This window comes from Meles meles, chromosome 18, assembly GCF_922984935.1.
Source record: "Meles meles chromosome 18, mMelMel3.1 paternal haplotype, whole genome shotgun sequence".
NCBI classification, from domain to species: domain Eukaryota; kingdom Metazoa; phylum Chordata; class Mammalia; order Carnivora; family Mustelidae; genus Meles; species Meles meles.
In genome coordinates this window covers 41,642,550-41,663,213 of record NC_060083.1, presented here as the reverse complement: position 1 = coordinate 41,663,213, position 20,664 = coordinate 41,642,550, and the positions used below count along the sequence as shown (strand labels likewise).

Here is a 20,664-nt window from a genome sequence, read left to right as displayed (position 1 = left end):
GAGAAGAAAGGACCAGGGCCGGGAGGGAGGAGGGCTGGAGGAAGACGGGCTTTGGGAATGGGTGAGATGAGAACAGACCTGTAGGCGGAGAGAAAGAAGAAGTGAGGTGCACAGGAAGGTGACAGAGGGCATTTGGGGGAGCACAGCAAAACCTGAGGGGGGGAATCAAGAGAGTTGGTATTTTGAAAAAGTCTACCAATCAAAGCAGCACATAAGTGATAACGGTAAGTCCTTACATTGAAAAGCAATGAAATGCAATCTACAGAGCATTTTAATGTGTTTTATCTCATGTAATCCTTGTGAGGGGCCTATGATTTTCTCTACTAAAACACAAGAAGGGTAAATGACTCACGTAAGATCACACATCTAACCAACAGAAGAACTCAGGATCAGAAAGGCCACCATGAGACACTTATCGATCAAATACGGGCTGGACCAACACTGTTTGGTGCCAAAGATCCCAAAGAAAGTGCAAAGGGCTCCTGCCCCCCAAGGAGCTCATAGCCCGGGAGACTGACCTCCACGTTACTGACCAATATGCTCCAACACATAACTATGCTCAGACCAAGAAAAGGAGAGGATCCAAGGGGGTCCTTCCTGAATTGGTGATATTGAGCTGGGCAGTGGAAGGATAAATAGGAATGAGCTGGCGCACAAGCAGGCAGGCAATGGGAAAGGCATTCCCAGCAGAGGAGATCAGTCTCGCAAGAGCCTGGAGCCTTCGGAAGCTGAGAGCAATTCACTCTGCAGGAACACGGGGGTGGTGTGGCAAGGTGGGGGAGCAGGGCATGCCACCTGAGGACGTCTAGTCATATCCTTAAGGTGAGAGCACCTCCAAAGGGTTTTAAGCAAGGGAAGGAGATTAGATTTGCATTCTAACACAATCACTCTGGAAGGCCCCTGGAGGCAGCGTGGAGGATGGATTACAGCAAGATACTATGGGAAGCAGGGACACGGGTAAAATGTACATGTAGTGGGCTAGGCAAGGAAGGATGAAGCCAGCCTGGATGGGGCTGCGGCCTTTGTAATGGACTACAGGGAGGAATATTCCCATGTGTGTGATTAAAAAAAAAAACTGGCCAGCCTTAGAGGAGAAAGGGGAGGAGGAAATAAGGAAATGGGAGGGTCTAGAATGGCTTCCAGCTTAAACACAAGCTGGAAGAGAAGCAAATACTCACTGGTTGGAAGTGGAGTGTTGAGTTCAGGACATATTGGGTTGAGAAGCCCATGGATAGCCAGGTGGAGTTGCTCTGCAGGTGGTTGGATAGGGGATCTAGGGCTCCTGGGGAGGCTGACCTGAAGATCTAGCTTTGTGCGTCACAACATAAGGGAGGGGTTCAAACCACAGATTGGTGTATTTGGCGGGGGGAGAGAAAATGGTCTCTTACACAGCCAACAGAAGCATCGGCACTTAAGGAGTGAGAGAATGAGAAGGGGTCCCTGAGAAGGGGGTCAGAAGGAGAGGCCAGAGAGGTAGAAGAGAACAAAAGGAGAAAAGGATGTTCCAGAAGATGCTGATTTTCCCAGTGGCTATTCTGGGAAAATGCTATGGAGGAAGAGAATACCATCGTCACTCCCTTTCAGGGGGAGATGAGATCCCCCTGGGCTGGTCAGAGAAGTTTTTAGGCAACAGAAGGAAAGTGAGAAAAAGAGAGTGGAAAGAGAGAGGGTTACGCCATCTCGTCTCCTCTTTAACATGTTTTCTTGACTCCAGCTGCAATAATCAGTGTTTTGTAGAAAATAAAGCACGTTATTTGATGAAAGGTGGAGAATCAGATGTTCAAAATGTTTCAGTGATGTGCTTTGAAACCAGACATGCTAAAAATGGAGACCATCCAATGTGATCATGCTGTCCTTCAAAGTATTCCTTTGATAAACATTAAATGTTCTCCTTACCAGAAACGTTAACAAGGAAAATAAACAGCAGGTCTATTTAGGAGTACTTCAAAATTGAAGTTGAAACCATAAAAGAAAACAAGAGGAAACAAAAACAAAAACAAAGTAAAATCCAAAACTGAGTGACCATTTCAGACTTCAGCTGCCCTTGAAATCTTTTTCTCCTTCTAACGCTACCTAATTCTTCATCAGTCCATGCTGTCAGGTTCACATGCTGAAACTCAGTGAGTAGGCATCATACTCAAAGGACAGGGTATTGAGAGGGGAAAATGATAAAGAGATGAGAGAAGGTTTGACACATAAAGGTCTGAAGATTTTCTAGAGGAACTTTAAGAATACTATTGATGCACATTCCACAGAGACCATACTTCAAACTTTGCATTTTGGGGTGTTTTCCCGGGCCAACAGTATGCAGTATGATGCTTTCTCATGAGGCTGGGCAGGGCAATCAGGCATGTAAACAATGGATATACTAACAACCATCCTGTGCCATACCGCCGTCTTACACTTTGAGTTCAGTATTCAGTAAATCACGAGATATTCGACAATTTATTATAAAATAATAGGCTTTGTGTTTTGCCCAGTTGCAGGCTAATGTAAATATTCTGAGTACATTTAAGGTAGGCTAGGCTGAACTATGATGATCTGTAGGTTGGATGTATTAAATGCATTTTTGACTTAATATTTTCAACTTAGGGCGCCTGGGTGGCTCAGTGGTTTAAGCCTCTGCCTTTGGCTCAGGTCATGATCCCAGGGTCCTGGGATCGAGTCCCACATCAGGCTCTCTGCTTGGCGGGGAGCCTGCTTCCTCCTCTCTCTCTCTCCGCTTGCCTCTCTGCCTACTTGTGATCTCTCTCTGTCAAATTAATAAATGAAATCTAAAAAAAAAAGTTAAAAGAATTCTCAGAAACCTGATATGAAATAACTATTTTAGAGCTTTTAAGAACTAAAAAAGGCATTGAGAGGAGTAAATAAAGAGACTGCAAAAATGATAAAGCGGTTTGCAAAAAGCAAATAACATTCTGGAAATGAGGGGCACTTGGGTGGCTCAGTCTCTCTCTCTCAAATAAATAAGTAAAATCTTTTTTAAAATTCTGGAAATGAGAAATGTAATAATTAAAACGTAAAACTGAGTGGACAGATTTAATAGCAGACAGACACAGTGAAGAGGGAATTCGAGAGCTAGAAGACATCTGAAGAAATGATTCAGGCTGAGTACAGTGTGACAAGGAACTGGGAAATGGAAGGATACTCAGATTCAAGAATCACAGTGAATCTCTACTAGAAATAAAAGGATATTTGCATTCCAACACATCATAATAAAATTGCAGAACACCACAGACAGACTCTAGACCATAAATGCAGAAAGAAAAGTCAGATAACTTTAAAGCTGAGGCAATTAGACTGATAGCTGTTATCTAAAAGCAACAATAAAAGTATAGAGAGAATGGAATTCACTGTGCTAAGAAGACATTGCAATCAACCTAGAATTCTATACCCACTGAAAACCTATAAAGACTGAGCTGGGCTAGCTCAGTCAATAAAGCACAGGACTCTTAATCTCTGGGGTCGTGATTTTAGGCCCCACATTGGGTGTGACCGTAGTTAGAAAAAAATGAACAAAGGTGAAAAGAAGGAATTTCAAACAAATAAAAACTAAAAACATTTTCTACCAAAGAGCATCACCTAAGGAAATTTCAAAGTTTTGGGGGGGGGTGTTTGGGGGGGTTGGAGAGAGAGAAAAATGTGTGAACAGGTGCATGCAATCTGGTGGAGGGCAAAGGGCAGAGGGAGAAGGAGAGAATCTTTTTTTTTTTTTTTTAAAGATTTTATTTATTTGACAGACATAGATCACAAGTAGGCAGAGAGGCAGGCAGAGAGGGGGGGAGGCAGGCTCCCTGCAAAGCAGAGAGCCCGATGCGGGGCTCTATCCCAGGACCCTGGGATCATGACCCAAGCCAAAGGCAGAGGCTTTAACCCACTGAGCCACCCAGGCACCCCAGAAGGAGAGAATCTTAAGCAGGTTCCACGCTCAGCATGGACCCCAAGGCAGGGCTCAGTCTCACCACCCTGAGATCATGACCTGAGCCAAAGTCAAGAGTCAGATGTCCAACAAAATGAGCCTCCTGGGCAGCTCTCAAAATATGTATTTCAAGCAGCAGAAAAGTAATCTCAGATGGAAGGAATGAGATGAAGGAGTGAAAGAGACAGAAGTGGTAAAACAATGAATCAAATATGGAATGATCTATTTTACCGATCGACCATTGACTGTATAAAACTATAATAAAGTCCCATAACATTGAAAACTTAACAGAAGGCTATCTGCTGTCCTCTGGCCCCCGGGGCTGCAATATAGGTCCAGCCATGATTCTGAGCTATTCCATGGCCAGGGATCTCTAGCAGAGGCATGAGACATCCAAGAGCATGAGCAAGCCAACACACAGTGGTGGCCTCGGGCACCTCATAGGGCACACCACGTTCCTCTGGGACATCAACCAAGTGCAGTGTTGCTGGAAATAGTACATGAACTGCGTGCCATGGAGCTGCCCAAGGTCTCCAGGGACAGGCGGGCCTTCAAGTTCATCAAGAAAACAGTAGAAGCACATATCTGCACCAAGAGGAAACAAGAGACCTGAGCGGTGTCCCAGCTACCAGGAAGAAAACAGCTGCCAACAGGACCAAGCCCACTCCCCGCTGCACGTGATAAAAGCTTTACAGGAAAAAACGAAGTGGCAAGAAGGAACTCAAACACACGGCCCAATAACACAGAAGTCAGAAGATGGGTGATGGAAATTATGGTGTTTTAACGTCCTTATAGTGTTTGGAAGAAAGTGAAAGAATGAAGATATACTTTGGATGAGTTAATGAGGCAAGATACATTTTTAGATCAATTACTCAAAGTCTAAGAATAGAATATGTAGCTTCCATGCTAATAGAGGAAGAAACATGAAGTGAACCAAATACAGTTGATCCTTGAACAACATGGGACTTAGGGGTTCTGCCCCCCCCACGCAGTCAAAAATCCACGTGTAATTTTTGACTCCCCAAAACTCAACTACTAATAGTCTACTGTTGACCAGAAACCTGAGTGATAACATAAACAGTCGATTAACACTTATTTTTTTGTGTCACTTCTACGCTAGAATATTTAATTTCCAGTGTGAGACCATCCAGTATTCGCTTCTGCTGTGATGGTCACAGAAGGATGTGTTGAGAAGGAGCCTCTACCTGCCAAGGTCCCTGAGTCACTAAATGAGCAACTGGCATTGGACATATAATGTGATCAAGAAATAAACCTTTGTTGCTTAAAAAAAAACCAACTTATTTTTATATGTATTATATACTGTATCTTACAATAAAGTAAACTAGAGAAAAGAAAATATTATTAAGAAAATAATAAGGAGGGGCACCTGGCTCAGTCATTAGGTGTCTGCCTTCGGCTCCAGTCATGGTCCTAGAGTCCTGGGATTGAACCCTGCATCGGGCTCTCTGCTTGGCTGGGAGCCTGCTATTCCCTCTCCCACTCCCCCTGCTTGTGTTCCCTCTCTCGCTGTGTCTCTCTCTGTCAAATGAATAAATAAAATCTTGAAAGAAAGAAAGAAAAAGCGGGGGGCGGGGGGCACCTGGGTGGCTCAGTGGGTTAAAGCCTCTGCCTTCAGCTCAGGTCATGATCTCAGGGTCCTGGGATCAAGCCCCGCATCATGCTCTCTGTTCAGCAAGGAGCCTGCTTCCCACCCCCCCCTTTGCTTGCCTCTCTACTTGTGATCTGTTTGTCAAATAAATAAATAAAATCTAAAAAAAAGGAAGAAAGGAAGGAAATAAAGAAGAGAAAATATATTTACAGGACTGTACTGTAAGAAAATAAAGCGTGTAAGTGGAATCACATAGTTCAAACCCATGTTGTTGGAGGGTCAATTGAGAAAACCAAGGGTACCTGGCAGTCTCGGTCAGGAAAGCATTTGACCCTTGATCTCAGAGTCATGAGTTCGAGCCCCACTTCGGGTGTAGTGATTACATAAATAAACTTTAAAAAATAATAAAATAAAGAAAAAAATAATTTATTAGCAATGTGCCATGCAATAGATGCTACAAGTTAAAAGATTGTCAGAGTAGAGAAAAACCCAGCTCTATCCAGTTCATTAAAAAACCCACCTAGAACATAAGGATACAAAAAGACTGAAATCAAAAGAATGGGAAAGATGCACTAAGCAAATACTAAGTCAAAGAAAGCTGATATAACTCTGTAAGTATCAGACAAAATGTACTTGAAAGCAAAAAAATATATATTATTAGGTAAAAATATTATTAGATCACAATACATATAATGATAAAAAGATACATTGCAGAAACTGACAGACCAAAAGTCGAGGCTGAAAATCTACCATGATCATGGGAGATAGTAAGTAATACCACCTTTCAATGACCAATACACCAAGCAGGCAAAAAAAAAAAAAAAAAAAAATCCATAAGTATTTATGAAATTTGAATAGTGCAATCACCAAGCTTAATTTAATGGACATATGTAGAAAAATGCCAAAGCAACATTCCAAAACCGTACAAGGACAGGATGGGGAAAGAATATGATATACCAAGTTCACTCACAAATATTGATGCAAATATGATAAGTGAACTATTAACAAACTGAAGTCAGCAGTGTTTAAAAAGATAATAGGTTATTACCAAGTTGGATTTATCCCAGGAAGGTGTAACAGATTTAATATTAAGAAATCAACTAGGGGCATCTGGGTGGCTCAGTGGGTTAAGCCGCTGCCTTCGGCTCAGGTTATGATCTCAGGGTCCTCGGATCGAGCCCTGCATAGGGCTCTCTGCTCAGCAGGGAGCCTGCCTCCCTGCCCCCTCTCTCTCTGCCTGCCTCTCTGCCTACTTGTGATCTCTCTCTCTCTCTGTCAAATAAATAAATAAAATATTTTTTTTAAAAATCAACTAATTATTTTTTTTTCAGGTGTGATAATACATTGTGTTTTCGAAGGAAAATGTCCGTACGCTTAGGAGCTGCATGCTGAAGTATGACATGAGGAACCTGTGGTGGTCAAATTCATGGAGAAAGGGGCGCCTGGGTGGCTCAGTGGGTTAAAGTCTCTGCCTTCAGCTCAGGTCATGATCTAAGGGTCCTCAGATCGAGCCCCGCATCGCATCGGGCTCTCTGCTCAGCAGGAAGCCTGCTTCCTCCTCTCTCTCCGTCTGCCTCTCTGTCTACTTGTCTACTTGTGATTTCTGTCTGTCAAATAAACAAATAAAATCTTTAAAAAAAAAGTCATGGAGAAAGAAAATAGAATGGTGGTTGCCAGGAGCTGAGGGGAGAGGAGAATGGAGAATTAGTATTTAACGGGGACAGAGTTTCAGCTGAGAAGACGGAAAAGTTGTGGAGATGAGTAATGGTGAAGGCTGCACAACAGTGTGAATGTACTTAATGCAGCGGACGCTTAAAGATGGTTAAAATGGTCAATGTTATGTATATTCCACCATAATAAAAAATGGTTAATACAAAATTCCAGGTAATACTCGTCCCTGGGATAAAAACAAGAGATGCAGTTGGAGAGGTACACACATGAGTCTTCTGGGACGTGATAATGCTCTTTCTGGGCTTGGAAATAGATTCCCAAGTGTTCATTTTATTGTTGCTTTTTTAAAGAAACATAGATTTCCATGCATGATTTTGTATGCATGCCGTATTTCTCTTAAAAGTCTAAGCACATATAAATGCGTGCTAAAACAACAATGAAAAGCAAGGAGATATATAAGCACAAATTCAGGATAATGGTTACCTCTGAGCGGGGAAAGAAGGGAGGGGACCTAGAAGGGGATCCTAGGGAACTTCAGAGGTCATGTTGGTTTTTATTTTCTAAAACTGAGTGGTGGGACAGACACAGGAATCCCTTACATCACGATTCTTGACTCCTTACATGTATCGTGCAAATATACCTAAATATAGGTGTGGATTTTTAAAGTTCGGCTTTCCGGGGCGCCTGGGTGGCTCAGACAGTTAAGCGTCTGCCTTCTGCTCCGGTCATGATCCCAGGGTCCTGAGGTCCAGTCCTGTGTCAGGCTCCCTGCACAGCCAAGAGTCTGCTTCTCCTTCTCCCTCTGCTGCTCCCCCTGCTTGTGCTCTCTCACTATCTGTCAAATGAATGAATAAAATCTTAAAAAAAAAAAAAAAGAGAGAGAGAGAGAAAATAAAGTTCAGCTTTATTTGTAAATCTGGCATGTGTCAAAGCCTGAGGCCAGCTACTTCATTGGGCTATTTGTCTAGGCTCTATCTTCCCTAACACCTCTGTGTGCCATGGGATGACCACCGTGGTCTTGTGATGGGATGAACGGACAGCTTCAGAGCTTAATAAATGATCACTCTCCTTTATGCAGGCGGTTAAAAGGAGAACGCGCCCTCCTTTGGGCTGTATTAAAGTTCTGCTGCAGCTCTAGTTCCTTACAGGGTGGAAACTGGGCCACTATGTCCCTTGGCTGCGTCCAGCCCATTAACTTCCTCTGCCTTTTTCCCACCACCAACAAAGAAAAAAACACAGAAAATACAACCACATAAAAGATCCTGTCATATTTGACAAAGGAAACATTTTTCTAGGATAAAGTACCAAGTATCTCTAGTCTATCAGAAAGTGAGTAGGGCTTATCATGGGGGGCCAGAGGGCCGTTTGGCTGAGCCCTCACAGTCATAAAAGACCTCAAACTTAGCTCTTTGACCTCATCTCCAAATGAGATTACAACACAGCCACAAAGACATACAAGAAAGATGGAAACATTTGTTATGCTGTTTTAAGTGTGTGTCTCCATGTCAGGCCGCACTTCCTGTAGGTGTTCTGAGAATGAACAGTTGTTATGAGTCTTGTCGTTATCTTGGGACCAGCAGTTATATGGCAAAGTGGTTTCTGCTTGGAATTCTAATTTATTAAATGTAAGTATTTAAAAATTGAGTGCAAATTTAACACCGATTTGGCATTTTTTCATTTTGTAATAAATCAGGAGATTTTAAAACTCAGGGCTGCCAGATTTAGCAAGGAAAAATACAGACACCCAGTTAAATTTTAATTTCAGATAAGTAACGAGTAATTTTTTAGGATGAGTATGTAGCATACAGAATCAGGGATGTATTTACACTGAAAAAAAGTGTTTATTGTTTATCTGAGATTAAAATATAACTGGGTGTCCTGTATTTTATCTGGCAGGCTTAGTAAAGATGTAGTCAGTCTTTCCATCTCTGTGTACCCTGGCATGGGCAGAAAAAGCAAATAACATTCACCGAATGTCTGCTACAGAGCAGTCAAATACATTACAAGTGAGATCTCATTTAAACCTTGCCACAGTCCTATGGCACAGTCCTGTCTTATTACTTCATTTTATAAGTAAACACAAAGCTCGAGTAATTTACTCAAGGTTAAACAGCAGACATGGGATGGATGAAGAATCAGATTCAAATCTGCTTCCCCAATCTGTGTTTTCTCCCTCTCGGTGCACTTTCTACCAGAAAGCTTTCACATGGCTTTTTACAAAGATTTTAATCCAAAAGAGATAGAGTTCTCTTGCCATTTGCAATGACACGGATGGAGCTAGAGCATATAATGTTAAGCCAAATACGTCAGACAGAGAAAGACAAATACCATATGATTTCACTCGTATGTGGAATTTAAGAAACAAAACAAACAAGCAAAGGAAAAAAATAAGAGAGAGTCAAAGCAAGAAACAGCCTTCTAATCATAGACAACAATCTGATGGTTATCAGAGGGGAGATGGGTGGGAGGGATGGGTTAGATGGGTGATGGGGATTAAGAAGTGCCCTTGGGGGGCGCCTGGGTGGCTCAGTGGGTTAAGCCGCTGCCTTCGGCTCAGGTCATGATCTCAGGGTCCTGGGATCGAGCCCCAAATCGGGCTCTCTGCTCCGCAGGGAGCCTGCTTCCCCCTCTCTCTCTGCCTGCTGCTCTACTTGTGATCTCTCTCTCTCTCTGTGTCAAATAAATAAATAAAATATTAAAAAAAAAAAAAAAAAGAAGTGCCCTTGGCATGAGCACAGGGTGTTGTACGGAAGTGTTGAATCTCCACATTGCACACCTGAAACTAATGTAACATGGAAATAAAAACTTAAAAAAAAGAGAGAGAGTTCTGGAAATATTCCAAAGGCCTTTTAAATCAAAACTTAATATTTCATGTAAAATTTTTTTTTCACGTAAAATATTTTTTGATATCTAATTAAATGTGTTTGCATGGCATGGAATGTAATTACAAATGAAATCTGTATAGCCTGACAGGCTTCAAGGAATTTTAATATAGAGTTTTGCCTTAAGAAGGTCAGATAATCTCTGTGGAGATCGGTTTCCTCATCTGTGAAAAGAACGTGTTTTGTGACAACTGACATACCTTTGGGATTTCCAGAGGCGGGGGTGGGGGGGTGGGTGGTGGCGGTGGGAGGAGAGACATAGTAAAATCTTATACAGCTCTCTGCTGCCACCTGCTGGAAAAATTACAGCGCCCATTTCTGCTTGAAATGCGCTCTGTTCAGTAACCAGCCAGTACCCTTGATCCCAGGCTTGTTTACTTAGTAATTTCAGTCAATTAATGAGAATTATAGTTTTCTGAGTTTTCCCAGCTTCAGTGTTTTCAATTTGTAAAACAGTCCAAGTGAGTCAAGCCTGAACTTTGACCATCTGGAAATTAATTTCTTAGGTTTTCCCACAGGGACGTATTTTTTCTACTTGTCCAGTGTTTTGCAATGACTGTCCTGCCAATCTGCTCACATGGAATTCGCTTTAATACTAGCCATTAATAAAAACAAAACAAAACATTGCCGTTAGTGTTGCATTCGTGAGGTCTGATAAAAAGTATTTAATAGAAAAGAAAAAAGACATTTTTCTTCAAGTATCTTTTAAAGATTTCTGAAACATTTAATTTTTCTGCTCAGATACAGTTCTCACCGACATTCCTATAAGCACACACAATTCGGAATACATGTACATATTTTTTTAAAATCTGACTGCTTAATATCTGAAATCTAGTTGTTTCTTTTTTTTTTTTTTTAAGATTTTGACACAGAGAGAGAGAGAGAGAGAGAGCACAAGCAGCAGGGAGTGGCAGGCAGAGGGAGAGGGAGAAGCAGGCTCCCCTCTGAGCAGGGACCATGATGTGGGGCTCAATCCCAGGACTCTGGGATCATGACCTGAGCCAAAGGCAGATGCCTAATAAACCAAGCCACCCAGGCACCCCTGGAATCTAGTTTTTTTAACTAGAAAAACTTTTTTAACTAGGAAAAAAAAATTCCTAAATTAAAGGCTGAGTTGTATATTCACTACACTAGAATTAAAATAAAAAAAACTTAAAAAAAAATAAGGACTCAGTGCTGGCCTTAACATTTTTTTTACACATAGACTATTTTTTGGAGCAGTTTTAGGTTCCCAGCAAAATTGAGTGGAAGGGGGCGCCTCTGCCTTCGGCTCAGGTCAAGGTCCCAGGGTCCTGGGATCAAGCCCACATCAGGCTCTGCTCAGCAGGGAGCCTGCTTTCCCTTCTCTGTCTGCCTCTCTGCCTACTTGTGATCTCCGTCTGTCAAATAAATAAATAAAATCTTTAAAAAAAAAATTTGAGTGGAAGTCATAGTGCCCATGTGCCCATGCCCCACCCCCACACAGCCTTCCCCCACCAGAGTGGTACACTTGTTAAAATGGATGGGTTTATACAGCTACATCTTTGCCCCCAAAGTCCACAGTTCACATGAGGTATTGTACATACTCTTGGTGTTGTACATTCTATGGGTTTAGACAAATGCATCCTATGTATCCACCATGATAATATCATACAAAATATTTTCAGTACCCTAAAAATCCTCTGCCTTCTGCCTCTTCCAACGTCCCTCCTCCCCAACCCTTGGCAATTCTTGGTCCTTTCACTGTCTCCATCGTTTTTGCCTTTTTCCCATGTTACGTAATTGGAGTCATACAATAGGCTGCCTTTTCAGACTCATTTCTTTCACTCGGGAGTATGCATTTAAGTTTTCTCTGTGTCTTTTCATGGTTTGATAGCTCATTTCTTTGTAGCACTGAAAACTATTCCATTGACTGGATGTACCACAGTTTATCTGTTCACCTACTGAAAGACATCTTGGTTGCTTGCAAGCTTTGGCAGTTACGAATAAAGCTGCTATAAACATCGTGTGCAGGTTTTTGCGTGACATAAGCTTTCAGCTCCTTTGGGTAAATACCAGGGAGCATGATTCCTGGATCATCTGGTAAGAATATGTTCGGGTTTGTAAGAAATCACCAAACTGCTTTCCAATATGGCTGCACCATTTTGCATTCCCACGAGCAATAAATCACGGGTCCTACTGCTCCACATACCGACCAGCATCTGGTGTTGTCAGAGTTTGGGACTTGGGCCATTCTAATAGGTGTGTCCTGGGAAGGTTGTTGAAATTTGCAATTCCTTGATGACAACACGATGATGTGGAGCATATTTTCATCTGCTTACTTGCTATTTGTGAACCTTCCTCCATGAGCTCTCTTTAGGTCTTGTTGTGCATTGTTCAATCGGGTGGTTAGTATTCTTAGAGTTGAGTTTTAGAAGTTCTTTGTATATTTCAGATAACAGTCTTTTATAAGGTATGTCTTTTGTAGGTATTTGCTCTCAGCCCATGTCTCATTGGCCTTCATTTTTAAAACAAAACTTCTTTCCAGAATTCCCTTCATAACACTAAAAGGGCACTCTGAATAATTCAATCATAAAATACAAAATATAGGACTAAATATATTGCCAGCTGGGCTTGAGTCAGCTTCACAGGGTGGGAGCCAACAGCCAGTCCCTTCATATCTGAATCCACATTATCTCAGGGTTTTGTTGTATACCTGCCAGAAGCTTGATATAATCTGAAGGGCAAAAAAAAAAAAAAAAAAAGCAGAATCTTACTCCTTTCTAAAAATTAACTTTGAGGTAGGACTTCTTTTGAAAGGAGATCAGGAAAAGATCTGGGGGGAAAAGAAGGGATGCCCATTAATGGCTGTGCCATTTGCTCCTTCTGCCTCGTGACTTCCCAGACAGAACTATCAACAGGCTTAGATAGTTGAATCCATTTATTTATGACCATCTTTCAGTTTATAATGATACTCATTAAAACGTTAAAACTCATTAAAACCCAAACTATTTTTCCAATCCTTCCATTTATGGTACCGTGATAGACAAGAGTGCATATTATTAATATTTTTTCTGATAAAACAAGTAACACAGGCTCCATACACAGAGCTTGGAAAACTCAGAAATGCAGAAAAGAAAAAATAACTTAATTCCAGCTCCCTTTATATTGCCATGCAAAAATGACTATGGCCAACATATTAATGGACAAGATCCCATGTGATTCCTCTAACTGGTTTCACGCCAGGATGCTGGCATTGAAAATCTTGGGTAAGACGTTTAATTCCTTGGACCTTGGTGTCCTTGTCTGGAAAGTAAAGAATTTCTTGCCATTCTCCTGCCAAAGCCTATTCTGGGGTGATGTTTTATCACTATGACACATCTCGAGGACTCCGTATAACAGCCCCTAGTTCCACATACAAGTTTAAATGGAGTTTTATTTTTTTTTTAGTCTGTATTTTCGACAGCCCTATGCAAATCATTGGGATCTGCCTTATTATTTTTGCTAGCAATTTTTGTGATTCAGCTGACTAGTCTTTAAAAATAAGAAGTAAAAATAAAATATCCATCTTTTTAATAAAAAAGGATGACAAAAGATAAAAAGAATCCATCATTGGGCTTTTACTCTTAGTGTGTAAAGAAATAAATGTATAAAAGTAGAGGATGAAAATTACTATATTTCAATTCAATTCAGACAATTAAGATTTAGTAAGAAAAAAGGGTAGAAACTTAGGGACCAAAATAAACCAATGTCAATAGAACACAAAAAATATTTCAGAAGGAGGGAATAGGATTTGGAAACTGAAGGAAATCCAACTAGAAAGGAAAGTTACTTACTCTAAGGAAGGGAAGTTAGAGGTGGCTTTAATTACATTCAATTATATAGAAGACATAAGCCAATTATGTGTCTTCTCTATCAAGAACCGACAGGAAATTGGCTTAGGCTGCTGTTAGATTAACTTATACATTAAAAACTGTTGATAAGGGGTGCCTGGGTGGCTCAGTGGGTTAAAGCCTCTGCCTTCTGCTCAGGTCATGATCCCAGGGTCCTGGGATAGAGCCTGGCATTGGGCTCTCTGCTCAGCAGGGAGCCTGCTTCCCCTCCTTCTCTCTCTGACTACTTGTAATCTCTGTGTGTCAAAAAAAACAAAAAACAAAAAACAAAAAACTGTTGATAAAGGGATGGGAAAGGCGGTGAAAATGTAAAATGTGCTAACCTATTGTACAGGGACTGCTGTTATACGCTGATATCTGCTCTTTCCTTTTTTTTTTTTTTTCCTTCAAGAGATTGGGGGGGAGGGGCAGAGGCAGAGGGAAAGGAGAGAGAAAATTTCCAGCAGATGCCATGCCCAGGATCCTGAGATCATAACCTGAGCGGAAACCAAGGGTCCAACATGCAAACCGACTGAGCCACCCAGATGCTCCCTGCTCTCGCCTTCTTATATAGTAATGGAATCTCCTATTTTTCATAGGGCACAGGGCCCTGTGAAATATTTTCTTTTCTTTTCTTTTTTTAAAAGATTTTATTTATTTATTTTACAGACAGAGATCACAAGTAGGCAGGGAGGCAGGCAGAGAGAGAAAGGAGGAAGGAGGCTCCCGGCTGAGCAGAGAGCCCGATGTGGAGATTGATCCCAGGACCCTGAGATCATGACCTGAGCTGAAGGCAGAGGCTTTAACCCACTGAGCCACTCAGGTGCCCTGTGAAATATTTTCCAGTTAAGAATAACCATGTTACTGGGGCACCTGGGTGGCTCAGTGGATTAAGCCGCTGCCTTCCGCTCAGGTCGTGATCTCGGGGTCCTGAGATCGAGCCCTGCGTCGGGCTCTCTGCTCCGGGGAGCCTGCTTCCTCCTCTCTCTCTGCCTGCCTCTCTGTCTACTTGTGATCTCTCTCTCTGTCAAATAAATAAAATTAAATTTAAAAAAAAAAAGAATAACCATGTTACTAAATTTTGGCCAAATGCATGTCAAGGAAAGAGTCTTTAAAGGGTCATAAAGGGACACCTGGGTGGTTCACTGAGTTAAGCGTCTGATTATGGGTTCCCCCTTAGGTCACGATCTTAGGTGCATGGGATTGAGGCCCCTGTCAGGCTCTGTGCTCAGTGAGAAATCTGCTTCTCTCCCTCTGCCCCTCCCCACACTTGGGTGTGCTCTCTCTCTCTCAAATAAATAAACTTTAAAAATAATAATAAAATAAAGGGTCAGAGAGAAGTCTTTTCTTCCCCTTTCTTCCTTTCTGCAGGCTGAAATGTGAGTAGATGCTTTAGTTCAAGCCACCATCTTGGGCCATGAGGTGGAAGCCACAGTGTCAGCATGGAAAGCAAGAAGATAGAGCCTGGATTCCAGATGATTGCTAAGCTGCCACGCCAGCCCTGAGTGCTTATCTCTAGACCCACCTTGCTTAGGTGAGAAAAACACATTTTGGGGCGCCTGGGTGGCTCAGTGGATTAAGCCGCTGCCTTCGGCTCAGGTCATGATCTCAGGGTCCTGGGATCAAGCCCCGCATCGGGCTCTCTGCTCCGCGGGGAGCCTGCTTCCTCCTCTCTCTCTGCCTGCCTCTCTGCCTACTTGTGATCTCTCTCTCTGTCAAATAAATAAATAAAATCTTAAAAAAAAAAAAAAAGAAAAACACATTTTATCTTGCTTCAGCTACAGTGGTTGGGAGTTCTCTATCACTTCCAGCCAAACCTAATTTTAAGTGGTATCATTCTTACAGCCAGAAATGAACTTTAAAAATTTTATCCTAAGATGAATATACAAAGTGCTCCTGGCAGCATTAAGTAGCAAAATATTGAAAACAATCTAATGAGGCAGAACCAATTAAGCAAATTTGTATGATGTATTTTTATAGTGAAATACTATATAACTAGGAAAAAGAAATGATACAGATTTATATTTTTGACCAGGAAAGATCCCCATCAGGAAGGAAATGTACCTAAGTGTCATCAGTAGTTATCACCAGGTAGAAAGATTAGGTTGGTTTTGGTGGTGGGGGTTGGGATGGGGGAAGAGGTGGAAATTGTGCATATTTTTACTTTTGTTTTTTGCAGTGAATACTGATTTTTTGTAGGAATTTTCAATTAATATATTTTTAAAAGATTTTATTTATTTATTTGACAGACAGAGATCACAAGTAGGCAGAGAGGCAGGCAGAGAGAGAAGGGGAAGCAGGCTCCCTGCTGAACAGAGAGCCTGATGCGGGGCTTGATCCCAGGACCCTGAGATCATGACCTGAGCCGAAGGCAGAGGCTTTAACCCACTGTGCCACCCAGGCGCCCCTTCAATTAATATTTTTAAGAAGAAAACCAGCGTATTGTTTTAACCAATAAAAATTTGGGGGAATTTCCTTCCCTCAAATTTTTATGGAATATTACAGGTAACCAGCTATTTTGGAATAATTTTGGCCAGCTTTCCACCTACTCTGAAATTCAGGGATGAAGATATAATTTTATCACGCGGTATCAATCAAAGGTAAAGGGAATGATACTCAAGACTTTTGTTGGGCTCAGTGGGGAGCCGGCATCTCCCTCTCCCTCTACTTGCCTCTCTGCTTACTTGTGATCCCTCTCTCTCTGTCAAGAAAAAAAAAAGACTGTCGTGACATACTGGTGAGATGCTCATTTCCTTAATAAAAATAATTGCAAATGATTTCCCTGCCCACACATGGCATATTGGGAGTCAATTTATATCTGGATCCTTGCAAAATTCTGAGTATCAAGTAAAACAACTACAGCAGCATGTAGGTTTGGGTGGTTTACATGTGTATACAGGATGTAGCAGAAGCAGAGACAGAAATACCAAGGGAACTAACTCATCTCTAAGTAGAGACTCCATTGTTCGTGCTTTCAAAGAGCTCACGGAATTAACCATGACTCAAGGCAGAATGAATTGCCCAGAGAGCAGTACCAGAATGAAGAAAGTTCGAAAGAGGAAAAACATTTCTCATTACAGGGATTTTTTAAGGTTTAAGACACTTAGAGGAAGTAGCCTGAGAAATGGCCAAAGTCCATACATCTCAAACTAGACTGTGGATTTTGTTAAATGCAGGTTCTGATTCAGAAGGCCTGGAGCAGGGTCTGAGAATCTGCATTTCTAAGAAGCTCTCAGGTCATGCTCTTGGTCCTGGGACTCCTTCCAGAAGCAACTGTCTGAAGTCTATTCTTAGGATGTCAAAAGGTAGAGCTCGACGATGGAGATTTCTTAGCAGAGAAATCAGCATGAACCATACCACTATGGGGACAGCAAGAGGGTCAGTGTTGGGGAAGTAAGGAGAGTTTGAGGAGCTACCTAGAGACATAAAATTCAGCCTCATTGAGACAGGCTTTGAAGACCAGGTTGAGAAGCTTCTACTTAATTAGAGGCAATAAGGAACAACTGAAGGCTTTTGGGAAAGGGAATGATATAATCAGTAACTAAAATCTTCATAGAAATCCCAATGAATAAAACAAGCTTAGTAAATCAATAAACATTTGAAGTTAGTTAATTTGGAGTCCATCAGCAAACATGTATTCAGTGTTTCTTGCTCTTTATGACAACAAAATCAAGTGCAGGATCTTGGAAGGGGTCTGCAAGCAGGAGGCCCTGAAGCTTAAATTTCAGTTGGTTCATGGTAGATTCATTCCTGTATCTGTTGTTCTTCCATATATGAAGGATATAAAAGAGACATAGGGCATCTTAAGGAGTTCACAGTTTCATTTAGGAGGGAAAGCATACTTACTAAAGAAACAAGCTTCATGCAAGGTGCAAAACTTAAAGTAGGACCAGGGGAAGATTTAGAAAGGTGGGAAAATTTTTTTTTTAAGTTTATTTAATTTTTTCTTAGGGTGCCTGGGTGGCTCAGTGGGTTAAAGCCTCTGCCTTCGGCTCGGGTCATGATCCTAGAGTCCTGGGATCGAGTCCTGCAAAAGGCTCTCTGCTCAGCAGGGACCCTGCTTCCCTTCCTTTCTCTCTGCCTGTCTCTCTGCCTACTTGTGATCTCTCTCTCTGTCAAATAAATACATAATAAAATCTTAAAAAAAATTTTTTTTTCTTTTAGTAATCTCCATACCCAATGTGGGCCTGGAACTCACAACCTTGAGATCAAGAGTCACATGCTCTACTGACTGAGCCAGCCAGCCAAATGATTTACCCTGGTAAATCTTTTTTTTTTTTTTTTTTTTTTTAAGATTTTATTTATTTGACAGTTATCACAAGTAGGCAGAGAGGGAGGGGGAAGCAGGCTCCCCACTGAGCAGAGAGCCCAACACAGGGCTCGATCCCAGGTCCCCAGGATCATGACCTGAGCCAAAGGCAGAGGCTTTAACCCACAGAGCCACCCAGGCGCCCCCTGATAAATCATTTTTGATGGAAGTTTCAACTCAAGTAGGTAGGGGTAAATCTGCTAAGGAGACACCTCTCCCATCCATTTTCCTCGACCCCTCATCCCCACAGAAGAAGTAGGTCTGTCTCCTTGGGAAGGAGCAGAATACATGTTAGACAGGTCAGGTGCTGGTGACCCTTAGCCACTAGAAGGCAGAAACTCTATTTACTCTGCAATTACCACTGGATTTGGCAGAAAGTAGGCTTGGGTCAAATGTAATGAACGAACGAGTAGAGGGAAAGAGATAATAGAGAACACAGAAGAAATGGCAGAGAGTTGAATGTGATGTGGCTGGCAAGGTAAAGTCACTATACATTCTTGAGATGGGAAATGACAACGTGGACCCAAAGTACTTTTCCCTCAACTGGATTGCCAATCCAGTGGACACTGGTAGGACTCATCTAACAGACAACGTGTGGAACTCAGCAGGACTCAACACTACTGACCCTGCCTCACTCTTGAAACACTCTCCAAACACTCTTGAAATCCAGCTTCCATGATTCCATTCTCTCCCGGCTTTCTGCTGTTTACTCTACCAGAGGCTCCTTTTTAACTTCCTCTAAGAACTTGTCCTACTTTTCCCAATCTTTGAATGTCCATAAATGTATATCTCCAGCCCAGAGTTTTTCTTCCAACCTCCAGATTTGTAAATTCAATGACCTTCTTGATAGCTCTACTTGGATGTTTCCTAGACACATCAAATTTACTATCTGCAAAATTAAGCTCTGAATTTTCTGCTAGAAACACTCCACTCCGCTTGCATATCTCAATAAATGGGATTAACATCTACCCACTCATTAAAATCCAAAGCCTGGGAATCATTCATATCTTCTTCCTTTCTCTCCCACAATGTCTAATCCATCAGCAAATTCAGTTACTTCTATGCCCCAAAATATATCTCAAACCTATCTTTCCAGGGCCACTACTCTAGTCAGGCATCAACATCCTAACAGATCTCCCCTCTTCTACGTCTACTAGATTCAGTTATTCTCCACATAAAAGCCAGAGAAATCTTTCAATGATATAAATCAGATTATATCACTCTGCTTAAAACTCCTCCATGACTTTCCATGACACTTTGAATAAAATGTAAACTGCTTACCACTCAGAATCTTTGGATCCATTAGGTGCTCCTGGCCCGCTGCCTAGGGGCTGAGATCTTCATGAACCTATAAAAAATGTTAGAGATTGGGTGTTGTGCAAAAACAATGAATACTGTTACGCTGAAAAAATAAATAAAATGGAAAAAAAAAATGTTAGAGATGGGGGGAAAAAAAAGAACCAACTCCAAAAAACTAAAAAGTCAAAAATCAGTATTTGTGACTACATAACAATATGTCAACTAATCCTAAATGTAGAGTTAATCATTATGTAGTCATTTATGTATTTTATTTTAATAAACAATGTGGATATAAAGTAGAGTGGGTCCCCCAAAGCCTACAGGGGTTCTAAAATGAGCCTCTTTTAAGGCCTTTATGTAAGGTCCTGCATACCCCATCTGTGCCTACCTCTCCATGGTCTCCATGAAGCTACTCTCCTACTTACTCACTAAACTCAGCCAGGCAGCCTTACAAATCCCTACAATGTACCAAAATCTTTCCTACTGTTCCCTTTTGTCCCAAGCTCTTTCCTGACTGGTTCCTTCTCCATTAGTTCTCGAATTAAGTGTAATGTCCTTGAAGGGACCTTCCCGACCAGTCCATTTATAGTAGGCACCACCACCCCCATACTATCTTTTTCTCTGTTGCCTTATTTCCTCCATAACACTGCGTGTTTATGCTATCTTTCCCATTAGACTGATAAGCTCCATTAAGGCAGGAAAATACATGTGCCGTGTTCTCTCTTGTGTCCTTAGGGCCCACTCCAGTAGCTGGCCCAAAGCAGGCTTTAATAAATAGCTACTGAATGAATGAATAAAAGAGTAAGAACCTCATTTTCAAGGGAAGAGGGCCAAGCTAGCAAGTTGTGTCTTGGACTCCATCTTGGGAGGCTGGAGGTACAAATCCTCGTCTGATTCTAGGAACCCAGATAGGTTTAAGAAAGAATGTTTGGAGGTTTCCTCCAACAGAAGTTTTGATGAAAGCTCTCTAACTTACCCTTCTGAGGTGGGGGCAGGGGGAACTAAAAATGGCCTCAAAACTAGGTTGAAGGGAGAGGAAGTGGTTTGACGCAGACGCCCAGCGCGCCAGATACAGGGTCTTTCTTTGCACCCTCCCCTCCCCTAGACTCTAACGGCTCCACCCCTTCCTGTCTTCAACTTGTAGC

At 41.8% G+C, this 20,664-nt stretch overlaps 1 pseudogene; it reads right to left on the bottom strand.

Annotated features, from left to right (window-relative positions):
* The window catches only part of LOC123929823, a 44,153-nt pseudogene that overhangs the window by 13,567 nt on the left and 9,922 nt on the right, over positions 1-20,664 (bottom strand).